The 13,581-nt window shown below is 36.4% G+C and overlaps 1 long non-coding RNA gene across 1 annotated transcript in view; it reads right to left on the minus strand.

Moving 5' to 3' along the window:
- LOC109274607 (uncharacterized) overlaps positions 1 to 4,122 on the minus strand; it is an 82,582-nt gene extending 78,460 nt beyond the window's left edge. The window contains exons 1-2 of the long non-coding RNA XR_002083738.2: positions 3,954 to 4,122; positions 1,140 to 1,368 (exon numbers count right to left, since the gene is read on the minus strand). This is a non-coding gene — a long non-coding RNA (uncharacterized LOC109274607). The remainder of the gene's footprint in view (positions 1 to 1,139; positions 1,369 to 3,953) is intronic.
- Positions 4,123 to 13,581: the final 9,459 nt, after the last annotated feature.

A 13,581-nucleotide genomic window follows, 5' to 3' on the forward strand; every position in this document is an offset into this window, starting at 1 on the left:
TAAGTAGGGCAATTGAAACTTTTGATGCAAAAGAGCTAAAAGAAAAAGGAAGTATCAGGATCATTTCCACTCTGCATCTAATCAATGGGTAATTCGCTTTTTTTCATGGAAACACACACACGTACACACACACAACAAAGAATGATTTCTTTCTAAAGCACATATAAATTTTTTGCAAATTGATGGTCTCTGTGGAAGTTTTTACATTTTACAAATGTTCTTCATTTTATTACTGTAGAAACCACAAGAGGAATTCTAAAGAAGGAAGCAAGGATTGGGTAGACACGCAGACACTCTCAGATCTTGCAGTAATATACCAAGTGCTATTTTAATACATCAGAGCTTTAGCCACATGAGAAGATTTCTGAATGCCAAATGGCTAAGTGAAAAAAGGAATAAATATGAGCTAGCAGACTTTTAAGACAATATAGGATAAAATTCCTTACCTTTTTCTGGTAAAGTTTATACATGTATAAGGAGTTTATTATTTTATGAAATTAAACAAAATTAAAAATTTTTTAATGTTTATTAATTTTGAGAGAGGGGGCGTGTGGGGACTCGCATGGGTGAGTCAGTTAAGCGTCTGACTCTTGGTTTTGGCTCAGGTCATGATCTCATGGTTCATGAGTTCGAGCCCCTCTGTGCTGCAAGCACAGAGCCCGCTTGGAATTTCTCTTGCCACCCTCTCTGCCCCTTCCGGGCTTGCTCTCTTTCTCTCTCTCTCAAAATAAATGAATAAATAAAAATTAAAAAAAAATTGAGAGAGAGAGCATGAGCAGGAGAGGGGCAGAGAGAAAGAAGGACAAAGGATCTGAAGCAGGCTCCATGCAGACAGCAGAGAGACCGATGTGGGGCTTGAACTCAGGAGCCATGAGATCATGACCTGAGCCAAAGTCTGACACTTAACCAACTGAGTCACCCAGAGGCCCCAAAATTAAACAAAATTTTAAAAGCTGAAATAAAAACTGCTTTCTTGCACAGGGCTCACCAGTTTTTACTGAAAGATGTATGAAATCATGCTTAGCACCTGGGTTGCTACCTTACATATACTGTCTAGGATAGAATCTTCTCTGCAGAGTATGTAAAAAGAAAAGAGCTTTATAAACAACCTTAAACAGTGGGGTTGTGAGATCGCTTACCCACAGCAGTCTAGTTGAGGATGTTCTGATATTGTAGAAAGTTTGCTCCAAATATCTGTGCTTTAGTTTCATTATGGCGCAATCAAGGCATCATTTGAGCCAGACAGAGATGACTTGACTTTCAGAGCTTCTGTAAACTGCCCAGTCAAGTCAGGCATCTTCAGAGTGCATAGATTTCTCAAACTCCAAGGTGGAGGTTGTACAACCCCCTCTGGCAGGTACTTGTAATCTGTATATATAATATTAAACACATAATTGTGGTAGCATAGCAGTGGTTCTATATAACCTATTCATGTTAATATTTGAAGCCTCGCTAAAAAAAACAAATAAATAAATAAGTAGGAAAAAAAGCTATACTCAGTGCATGACTATTTGGAATACTTTGGCCTCATTTCTGGAAAGTATGTACAAGACCATCACCACCCACAAAAACATCTGATGGTCATTCCCATTCTCTTTGGTAAATGATTTTGACCATTGACTGCAGTCTATCTGCTCAAACTTGCAGAAATTGTATTATTTTAAGTTGAAAATATGTTGCATGGTATAATAATTCTTCTGTCCATTGGTGTTTCCCTCAGTACCCATAAGAATTCCAAGAACACAAAAGGCCTTCAAAAAGTATTGTAAAATTCATTTGCTCTTATTTTTTTTTAAATCTTTCTTAATACAGACTCTAAAAGCAAACCGAGTTGGGTTCCATTCCAAGATCTGACATTAGCTCAGGCAAACTAAACTTCACTAAGACTCTATTGCCTTGTCAGTAAGCCAGTAATAATGTAATGTAACAACCTCATCTCCTAGGACCTGCAAATCAGTAAATTAAAGGATATGAAACATCCCCATAGTACTTGGGAAACAGTAAATCATCAGTAAGTACTAACTATTTTTATTGTACCTTTTTAACATGGCATCACCCATCAAATATGTGTTATAGCATATAGCAGATACAGGCCGATATTTGTTTTTCTTGAAATAAAAAATAAAAACAGACGAAAGTAAATGTTATCTTTAATATGAAAATTTGAAAGCATACTTCCTAGTATTCTTGTGAAAACTGGTCTGTCTGAGAGTATTTTCAACTATTCAAGGTGTTGGGACAGGTAAGTCTTTTAGCGAACACAAGCCAATACTTCTACAGAAAAATATCAGTATGTCTCTATCCTCTTTACTTAATCATAACAAAAGAAGAATGTGGAAATTTCAAATCTGTACATTTAACACCACGATGACACATACCCTGTTAACGTTTCCTCCAAGAAGCAGTGACAATTTCTCAAGGAATTTTTTTAAGGAGTCTAGAAATGGCCTCAGAATCTTTCCAGCACATTCCTGAGAGCCCACACAAAAGACAGAACCTATTTGCTATCAGTGTCTGGCCTTATTTCTCCAACATTCAATCTAGGGCAGGTGATTTTTTCCTGTAATTTAGTTTGCTCAGAATTAAGCAGGAAGGATATTTTAACTCTCAGCTAGAATTTACGCGAGCTTTCTGAAACAAACTAACGTTTGTTAAAATAATTGTAAATCTTCAATCTGATCTCAAGTTTTCTCTTATCGGCTTTGCTGTATTTTTTATCAGCATCAGCAGGCCAGTGTAAAAATGAAAATACCTGTCTCGATTTTTCGATTTTCAAATGTTTGTTTGCTGCCTTTTTGCATTCTATTCTTTACTCTTAGATGATCAATCACAATGACAAGCAGAGACTTTGTCATCACCCTGGAGTATCTTATGCAATCAATTAAGCAAGAACATGAATGAATAGCTTTGTGTACAACAATATGTGTGTTTTCTCTTTAAAGCCAACGTGAATCATCTGATTGTTCATATAATATGATTGTGTATTTTAAGGAAATAATTCACTTCCTGTTGCTTAAATTTTCCCATCCATTTTGAAAGCTGGTAATAGAAATGATAATGACTAACTTGTTTTTCTTTAAATTGAAGTTAAAATGATGGCACTTGCAATGTGCAACTGGTTTTGAAAAATGAGCAATTTTTGTTAGTTTATTTCCGAACTGATAAAGTAGACACAAAGAACACGTTAGTCCCTCTCCAGTGTTCAGGCAGTTGGTCTGATTTTCAAATTTCTGAGGCCCAAGTTAGACCACCACATTTAAATTGGCCATGCTTATGGAAGAGATCTTGTCACTACACCAAGCATGCCCTTTCTCTATTTGTTTTTCCTGTGCAAATTGACTTGTAAAGGGATGTTCACAAAGTTGGAACTGCATTGTTAATTTGTACCTTGTCTGTAATGTCATTTTTGCTCTCTATTAAATCACCTGGAATTTGAATTTGCTTCCAACTTGTAAAAGATCGCAAAATCCACCCTAATTCTCCAAACAAATATGGTTCTCCCCAAAGCGGTATCATCTTAATGTATATAGTTTAACCCAACTAGTCCTTATATTTAAGACTCTAAAGTATTATGTGTGAAAACCTTCAAATCCAGGCTTCTATAGATTTTTATTTTATCTTGTGTCATATATGTCTATATTCTAAGTCTCTATGCCTTGCCCCTTTCCCCTGCATTTTTATGTAAATACATTGTGAGCCTAATGTGTTTATAACTATTAAATGCCATGTGTTGGTCTTCTGTGCTATAATAAAGTACATCCGTGCCTTCCGAATTTCTCTGGCAACTATCTCTATGTTCACTGTCCTCCAATCAGCATCTGCAAATGTAACCACTTAAATCTGATCCCACTGTCTGAATCAGTTACTCAGATAAAAGGCAGCCAAGATCTAAGCCCTGCTCCATGTGGGACCCTCTTAAAACCTCCCCCCAGAGTGGACATGGTTTCTCTTACCAGGAGTGTCTGTTTTTTGTTTCTTCCACTCATTCTTTATCTGCTCCCATGTCTCCTCCTGGATTCCTGCAAGCTCTGTCTTAAGCAGGAACCAATTATGCAGAATTTAACCAAAGGCTTTCTGAAATTCAAACAGTCATAACATATGTACTGTCATTCTCAACACTGCTGGTACCACTTCAGATTGGAAAGGATGTTAAATAGGCAGATACGTTTTCTAAAACTAAATTTATCACTTCTATTTTATTCCCTGGTGATTAAAAAAATCACGATTTAGTCAACTTATTTTTTTTTAAATCTTTAGCTATTAAATGCATATAGTTATGCTGCATCATCCTTAAAAAAATCTGGTTTTCAGCAACTGAGTTCGATTGATTAATTTTCTTTGAATTACCTTTAAGCCAGGGACTATTCGATTGTGTCTATCTTTTGTCAAAGTAAAATGGGGATAGCAGTATGCAAGTAAAATACAAAATTTTAAAGCCCTGATACAGGTTTATGTGTTTACAGAAATATATGGGTTTTACACGTGGCTTCCCTTAGAAATAAGCCCGAGAGGTGTGTTAATATGTGTTCCTCCAAGCTGCATTTTATGAAGCTTGTTCTGCTCAAGTACCTTGGTATTCTACTGTTGATGAAAACATGGGTACAGTTTACTTCATTCTTAAATTAGTTAGGAAGCTTTTGTTTGCTATCATGATGGCCTAATTTTCTTAGTTTGAGTTAGAGCCAGAAGCCTACGTGGCAAATGAGCTTAAGTATTCATTGAGTATTAAGTGTTCACAAGTTTCCTCTTGACATACGCTTTACAAACTTGGTAGACAATGTCCTGTATACTTTTATTCTCACAGAGTCTTTTCAGGCAAGTGTTAATAGTTCTATGTTTTCAGATCAGAAAACTGAAATTTACGAAACTTAGAAATCTACAAAACATTCCATAGCCAAACTCTTCAAGCTCACATTCAAACACCAGAATCTGAATCTGAACTATATTCTTAGTGACTGAATAGATGCTGCTCCAGACAAAAACAAATGACCCCAAAACAGAAATCTCATTCATGTACCCCAGATCAAGAACCCCCTTTTCTAAATTAAAGAGAAAGCTGAAGGCAGTGTTGGAATATTTTGGGGGTTGGCCACCACTTTTTACTGGGGAGGGGAAATACATGGGAAAAGACAGAAACTCTTAGGATTTATCATTGTTTTTGTCTGCACAAGTTTTTCTTAGGCCAGATTGTAAATATTTTGGGGTTTGTGGAGAATGATATGGTTTCTATTGCAGTCTAACTATGTGATTACACTGTTGTAGGTAAAAGCAGCCGTAGACAAGAGTAAATGAGAGCATGGCCATGACCTGTGGTGGCCCCCATTGCTAACCACTAGGATAGATCACACAACGTACTGTATTTTATAGGAACCTGGGTTTTGTAATGAGGATGTAGGAGGAGGCACAGAAGAAAGTCATGAATTTAAGCTCATTCTACTCTGGTACAGTCCCTCAATAATTATTCATTAAAATGCTTTACCAAGAAAAAAAGTTTCTCAAAAGAGCTCTGTTATTATCAGTAGACAACAGGCCACGAAACCTAGCTTTTTACACTGATATTGAAAATAGGTGTCAGTTACTGGCTAATTGAGAGGAAAAGAGGATGGTAAGTTTGCTGAATATACAGCTTCTCATGTACTAAGAGTATAACATTTGGTGTGGGCAGTTGGTAGTGACAAGTTCTGGAAGAAATTAGTCACACAGTTGCAAGGCTCATTATTAGATTTTTGGAAGAAGGCTAACATGAATGTGATGTTCAAGGAAAGGATTCCACATGAAGATGTGAAAAGTTTAGTGGAAATATTAGAAATTAGATTGTAAAATGTTTCAAATCAGGGCTTTAAAATGGCCAAAATGCAGCCAGGAAAAAAAAAAAATGACCTAAGAGCTTGGACATAAAACAGTAAGTTAAGAATAGTAACAATTAACAAAAAGTATCTGAACATCAAAAAGTTGTTATAGAAATAACATACATTTTTAGTAATTCAGTTCAAATGAAGCTCTTTAGAAAGAATGCATGCATTTGGTTTTTTCCAGCTCAATATATAGGTCAAGAATGAAGTACTTGAAAGTGAGAGAAGAGGACCGATAGGATTATGTTGCATGAAATTTACACATTAAAAAAAAAAAAACCAAAAACCTGTTCATGTGATCAAATCATTACAAAACAGCAGTCTCTTGCTTTATCACGTCTCTCCATTTCCGTGGTGTCTTTTTCTCTTCACCCAATCAGACCTCCAATGCAACTACGTGTTGGTGAAATGGTTACGAACACCTTTATAAACTTCTCATTAGAGTAAATTAGCCACTGCCAAAATTATGAATATATCCAGGGCAGCTTCTCTATTATATGGAAACATAAAGCCGTAAGGGGACAGTATTTCTGATGCCTGTCTCATCTGACATTTATATACATAAAATCATTCAGAATTATTATTTTTGGTGGGGGCTTGGATTTATGACAACATACAGATGTTTCCATTTCACCTAGAGAAAAAAAAATCTGCTATATAGTATCGAAGATAGAACTTAATTGAACCCATCAGATGATGATAAAGAAACAATGCTGCACTTCAGATGACTTAACTGCAGCTTTGTCCCCGGCCCTCTAGCCCAGCACCCTGTGGATTTCTTCCATGGCCTTTCCCCTCTTTGAAGTCAGTGGGAGCTCTGAGCTTAGAAAAGTCACCCAGAGTACAGAGGGGCATAAGGACAAGGTTGTTTGACTTTCTGCCCTCACAAGGATCATGGGGTGGAGGAATTAGTAAGCAGAAAGGAAAAAAAAAATTCTAACCTTGGTCCAAATGCAAAGCAAGCATTTTTCTTTCTCTTTCTTTTTTTGAAGTTCAATATTGTTTCCTTTCCTTATTTTTTTATTTTTTTATTTTGTGTTTTTACCTTTGCCCTTCCTGTTTCCAACAGGGGTTGGAAGTACTTAAAACTCTTCAGAAAGTATGCTCTGTTGATATTTCTAACAGGGACTGGAGCAGAAAGTATGACTTATGAACCTCTGCCGCTTTGATGCACTATCACTAAAGCTGGGAGCCCAATGGATGAATGTATCAGGCTTGCATTAGCTCTCACGGGACTGCCAAGATCCAGGAGTCCTTGATGGCAATTTCAAAAGATGAATAACCAAGCAGACTCCTCCAGTGTGCATTAGCGCTAATAATTAGTAGAGGGCATTTACCAATGCTTTTCTTAAAGGAGAGATATTTAATGTTCTCACTTATTGTGTATGAGTTTCAAAAGTATCATTTATTAAAACATTTGAATCCTTAAAAAACATATTTTATAAACGCTTACCATAATGGCCCTTCATTACATTTTAATAAGCTGTTAGTATTTATTAAACATATAATTGCTATCTTAGTTAAATGAAAGTTAACGCCAATTGCAGACAATTAATTTAATATATTATTACTTTGGCTAGTTAATATCAACCTCTCCCATGCTTTCCAATAGATGGATAAAAAATCTAATTACTCTATATGAAAATTTTCTGGGTAGTTTACTTTTGTTGCATTATTGGATTTACTTTCTCTTTTACTCTTGACTTTCCCGAGCCTACATCATTTCACCTGGTAACTTTTCAATCACATAAGACCGCAACATTTTCCTTGGCTCTACAGTCTTGCCTGATGTATTGTGAACTGATAGATGGGTTTTGACAGAGAACAACTGAATTTATTTTAATTCAGTAGATGTTAATTGAACACCGTTCACATGTAAGAAACTATGCTAAACATTACTGGGGAAAGAGAAAGAGGCCTCAGGGTGACCAAATGTTCTGGTTTGCCCAGAACTGAAGGGCGCCTGGGCAACAGATTTTTAGTGCTTAAACTCAGAAAGTCCCAGGCAAATGAGGATCGGGGTTTTACCCTAACTGATGTCCTGTTCTTGGAAGCTTCCCTCAAGGACATGAGGACAGAAGATAAAGAACATATGTTATCGTATCAACTGTTATACGGTGTCCTGGCAATATAAATACATACAGATTATTTATGAATAAGTGACCAGAAAAATGCTGCTACAGAAGTTGTGTCAATATTGATAACAATTATCATCATTTTGGCCATATCTTGGTTTAATGCAGAAACCCAGAGAACATACAACAATGATTGTATGCTTATGAGAATTCTGAAATGCTGAATAATTTAAAAAGCTACACTAGGTTGTCCTTAACTGTATGTTTGTAGTGCTAGAAAATTATAAACTTTGAGATAACTTGAGTTACATCTTCACAGTCTAGCACTTTATGTTGTTCAGAGCATTTCCTTATGCAATCCTGCTGGTCCTGCTGTGCACACTGCATATGAATCAGTTTATCCAACAACAACTCCATAAGGTATTTCCATCTTACAGATAGAAGTACTGAGGCTTTGGAAGGTTACGTAGCTAGTCCAAGGTCAAAAGCGTAAATCACAGCCACGATTTGAATATGAGCAGTCTACTTCAAAGCTTAAGTTCTTCACCATAATTATTACTTGTCTGCCTGCAGCAGCTCTTGATTTTGGCATCAGAGCAATTATTAGTCAACTTAAATGGAACCTAATAATCAAAAGGGTTATCTTACAGCTAACACAGCAAGCTAGTTCTAAGCTTGAACTAGCTTTCCTAACTTTTAGCCTAACTTTTTCCCATTACACCATAGTATCTCTGAAAAAAAAAATTTACTTTTTCTCAGACCTAGCATAATGTCAGCCCATATAAAAGTATTTCACTTATTCATTCATTCACTAAATTATAGACAAAATGATATTGGGGAAATCAAAGGAATGGTATAAATGATCACGTTCTTGGCATTTATCATCTAGCAAGGAGAAGTATCTTTTATTTTGTATTCCTTTATTATGTTTTAAAAGCTATGGTGTTCTTCTATGGATGTAAGCTACATTTGAACAAGGCTAAATAAATAAATACACAAACAAACAAACAAACAAATAAATAAATATTGGTTTATACTCTGGTTGAAGCAAGGGAGCTATCTCTGCAACCCCAGATACCTGCTGTCCCATCCCCCTTTATCTTCCAGGAGAAGAGGTGATCTAGAGTTCTGGTCAGCATGGCTTAGGAACCATTTTTATAAATTCTAGGGCTATGGCATCTGTGGCCACATTTGAGTGACATAATGGTGGTCTCGCAGATATGGTGGGATTTGATTTAGGTCTTAAAACGTAGGTAGCATAGCACCGATTCTACACAAGGAAACCATTTTAATGTGTGGAGACGGCCAGCAAGATAAGTCATTTAACAAAATCAGGGCATCTGCACTGAGAAGTATGACAGAAAAGATGGTGTGAGATTATAAAAGTCTTGAGTGTGTTATCAGGCTTTATAAATAATCTTGTAAGAGAAGACGATAGCTAAAAACAGGTGGATCAAAGGGAAGAAGCTAATTAGTCCTCCAAAAAGGCTTCACACACATGAAAAATCTTTCCATAAATAGTTTAAAATATTGGGGAAGTCTATTTAAGTAAGTTTGTAAATGAAAAAAAAACACTAAGTTCTCTTATAAAGGGATTGTCATCATTTGCTATTGTTACTAATAGATATTAAAAAGAAAACAGAACAATCCCCCCCCCCCCAAGTTTTAGGACATGTAATTTTAATAAACGTAATAATGAATATTTGAATCAAAATATTTGTGAACAGAAAATCATCCCTGAGGACATCAAAACTCACACTGACATTAGATTAAAGACACTCAATGAAAACCAAGGGGAGGTTGAGTTTTTAATAGGTACCGTGTGCTTTCTCAAGTGTCTTACTCTTCAAGCCACTAGGAACTATGAGGGGATTCGGGGTGAATATTGTTACATGGAAGAAGTTTCGCATGGCTTAATGGACCACTTCACCCCCTGCATAACAAATGCCATTATCTGTCTTTCATAATTCTCATGCCACCTCTAAAGCCAAAGTGATCAAGATATTTCACAATGTAATTAACAAGTGGATGACGATTCCAGTCTTAATTTCATTTGATTGAAAAGTTATAGCACTCATGATTGAAAGTAAGTATGGGCCATGTAGTTCACGCTACATTAGCATTCAGTCCCCGTTGAGGCATGGGGTGGCAGTGAGGGACCAGTGTCTGTAGCTTATATTGCAATCATCCATTACTCCTCATGCCTGCCAGGAAAGTAGTTCCATTATACTACGAATGATTGAATGATCTCCTACCATTTTGCACATGGTTGATAAAGAAGATATTTTGGGCTAATTTTATTAAATAGTTACGTAACCCACATAGCCTGATAATATAATTTGGCAATCAGATTTGAAAGCCATTTTGTTTCCTAAATAGTTTGGATCCCTCTGCAGGCAAACAAATCCCACACACTTTCAGCCACTACAGAGGTAAAAGTACTCATTTGTGAGGACCACATCAAGGCAGTGGTTGGGGGTTTTCTTCAAAATGAAACATTTGCAGCTAGTTGACATTGCAGAAGGTTGGGTTGAGCAAACTGTATCAAGAGGGAAGTGTCTGCTGACAGTTTGACAAAAGTACATGTTGCTTTTCCTTTACCAGAGGGGAGGTTAGGTGTTACACCACCACTCCCAATGAGACCTTAGGGTATTGTGTAGCAATCCGTTCACAGCCTTCCCAGTGATGAATGAGGTCTTAGCAGATGCCTTGCAGAGGGGGCTAGAGAAGAATAGATTCCTCACATGTCTGCCCTTTTCCCCTCAGATTGGGCCAGGCAGATGATTCGAGAAAGAATGGCCTGGGCAGTTTAATGAAACCCATCTGCTTTTGCCATTAATAGAAAAGTTCTTCAGGAGCTTTTGTAAAGCAAAGTGATTTAGTTTTTTAAAAAATCATATATATATATATATATATATATATATATATATATATATATATATATATATATCACATATATGTGACACATGCACACACACATAGCAAAATATTTACTTACTTATTCCGGATAAAACTTCCTTTGCCTATATTCCCACATGGATGGGTAGATTGCTGTATCTACATTCAACATGGGTCCCTAATGCAGTTTTGCCATCAATAGATAGTTGTATTGAATGGAGACAGAGCAAACAGAACCAATGTGAATCCAAACCATTCTAACCTGTTAGTGTCGCTAAAATTTTATAGTGAAAGAATTTATTGAAAATACCTGAATGAACTGACTGCATGAAGTTTTGAAATCAGACCGATTGCTGCCTTTCTTGCTTTTATTGTCTTCAGGACTGGTTCTCACACAGGACCTCACTGAGGCAGCTGAATGCAAAAAAGAAGGGGCAAAATTGTTATTTCAACTTATTCACTTAAAAAGTCATAGATGATGTTTGCAAGAGATTTTATTCCATACACACTAGCTTAGATATTCTTTCATTCCAAACGATACATTAGTGTTTGAGTCAGGTTTATATCAAAATTTAGTTAAAATCCCTTCATACATGTACAGTATTTAGTATACTGCAAACTGTGTGTGTGTGTGTGTGTGTGTGTGTATATATGTGTATATATATATATATATATATATATATATATATATATATATATAGTACATAAGTATCTGCTAAAGAAAGAATAAAACAATCAGAGAAATAAATATCAGTGAAATAAAAAAAAGCAAAAAGCATTCAATTTGTTGCATATTTTCATAATGAAACTCTAGAGTTTCTGATGTTATGACATTTTTTAAACAGTTAACAACAATGCACGATTGCTGCCAGGTAACTATTATTATTTAGAAATATGATGGACTAATATACTGTAAATGAATTCAAATGTGGGGGACTAGGCTTTCATTTTATTATATTTATTTTTATTGAACATATTCTTCATATAATGAAAGTGTTTCATGAGAAATGTGTAGTTCTTTCAATATTAGGGCAAACATTTTTCATATCTTTATAAAGAGTAGCTAGGAGGCTACCCTAGTGGTTAAAGTGGTTATTTAGAAACATTATTTTTTTTAATTTTTTTAATGTTCATTTATTTTTGAGAGAGACAGAGAGACAGAGCACAAGCAGAGGAGGGGCAGAGAGAGAGAGGGAGACACAGAATCTGAAGCAGGCTCCAGGCTCTGAGCTGGCAGCACAGAACCCAATGTGGGTTCAAACTTGTGAACCTAGATCATGACTTGAGCCAAAGTTGGACATTTAACCAATTGAGCCACCCAGGCGCCCCTATTTTATTTTTTTTAAGTTTGTTTATTTGAGAGAAACAGAGAGAGTGCATTGTGTGTGGGGGGTGGGGAGAGAGAGAGAGGGGGCTGTCATCACAGAGCCCGATGTGGGGCTCCATCCCAGGAACCATGAGATCATGACCTGAGGCGAAATGAAGAGTCAGACAGACGTTTAACCGACTGAGCCACCCAGGTGCCCCACAGGCATTATTTTAAGCTATTAAATGTTATGCTTATTCTTTTTTTAGGAAGAAACAACTCATAACATCAGTTTTAGAACATTAACACACATCTACTTTAATGCACATAATATATAACCTGTTTAGAAACAGATTATTCATTGAGAACTTCCATGCTAAGTCAGGTTGAGTAGGAATAAGCTATAAAAACTTTAGGGACCTTAATGTTTATAACAAACATTCTTAAACTTTAGAATGCACAGAATCTCCTGGAGGGCTTTGTAAAACACTGCTGGGCTCCACTCCCAGAGTTTTTGATCTGGGATGGTGCCAATCTCACGCCTCTTTTACAAGTTCCAGTTCCTGCTAATGCTGCACATCCAGGGGCTACCCCTGGGAACTACAGGTTTGTACTATCAACTTCACTATTGAATGTAAATCCACCACCATGACTAAGAGACCAAGTACGTGAAATGATGAGGTAAGTTCACCACAAAGAAAGAAGAATGTCTTTCCTTCTGTTTGAAGAAATGGCAATTATTTTTGTTTCTCTACCTTCCTTTTGCTTGCCTAGAAAAACCGAACAGGCACCAGAAAATTGGAGAAGGAAACATGAGTAGGCCATTTCTCTTTATTATAGTAGTTGGACACTGTGTTTAGAAGTTTCTAAATCTCACACAGACTTGAGTCACGAGGCACCCTTCTTTTCCTTTTCTGTAACTTACTGAGGTGATATGGTAATTATACATCATTAATTTTATTTTATCTTTGATCATTTTTGTTTGTGTGCATGTCATCATTCCATAACAGAACAAGCTTCGTATGATCGTGATATAACTTCTTGCAGAGGCTCTACCTTCTTTACTCATCCAAACACTATTTGTGTAGACTTGCTGGAATATTCCCAGCTTTCCGAACTATGTCTATTATAAATTCATACAGACCTGAAGGATGGTGGCTCTCCCTCTTCATAACAGGAGTTTTCTGGAACAGCCCACAATAGACTTTATCCTGTTGACCTAGATGCTATTACCGCTCCATTTCTTGGAACATCAACACAAGGCATCATGTTTGGATAACAAGAGTGTGCTTCATGCCTGGTCCACAAACCAATTTAAGCCTTTTTCTCCAAATGAAAATAAGAACTACCCCTTGCTTTGTGTTTGCTCTCAAACTGCATCCAGACTTAATCCCATTGACAATAGGGTGATTTTTCTGGAACCCTAGGTTTCTAGCCTGGTTCTCACAAC

Source organism: Panthera pardus, unplaced genomic scaffold (genome assembly GCF_024362965.1).
Source record: "Panthera pardus isolate Hobbes unplaced genomic scaffold, ASM2436296v1 HiC_scaffold_24, whole genome shotgun sequence".
NCBI classification, from domain to species: domain Eukaryota; kingdom Metazoa; phylum Chordata; class Mammalia; order Carnivora; family Felidae; genus Panthera; species Panthera pardus.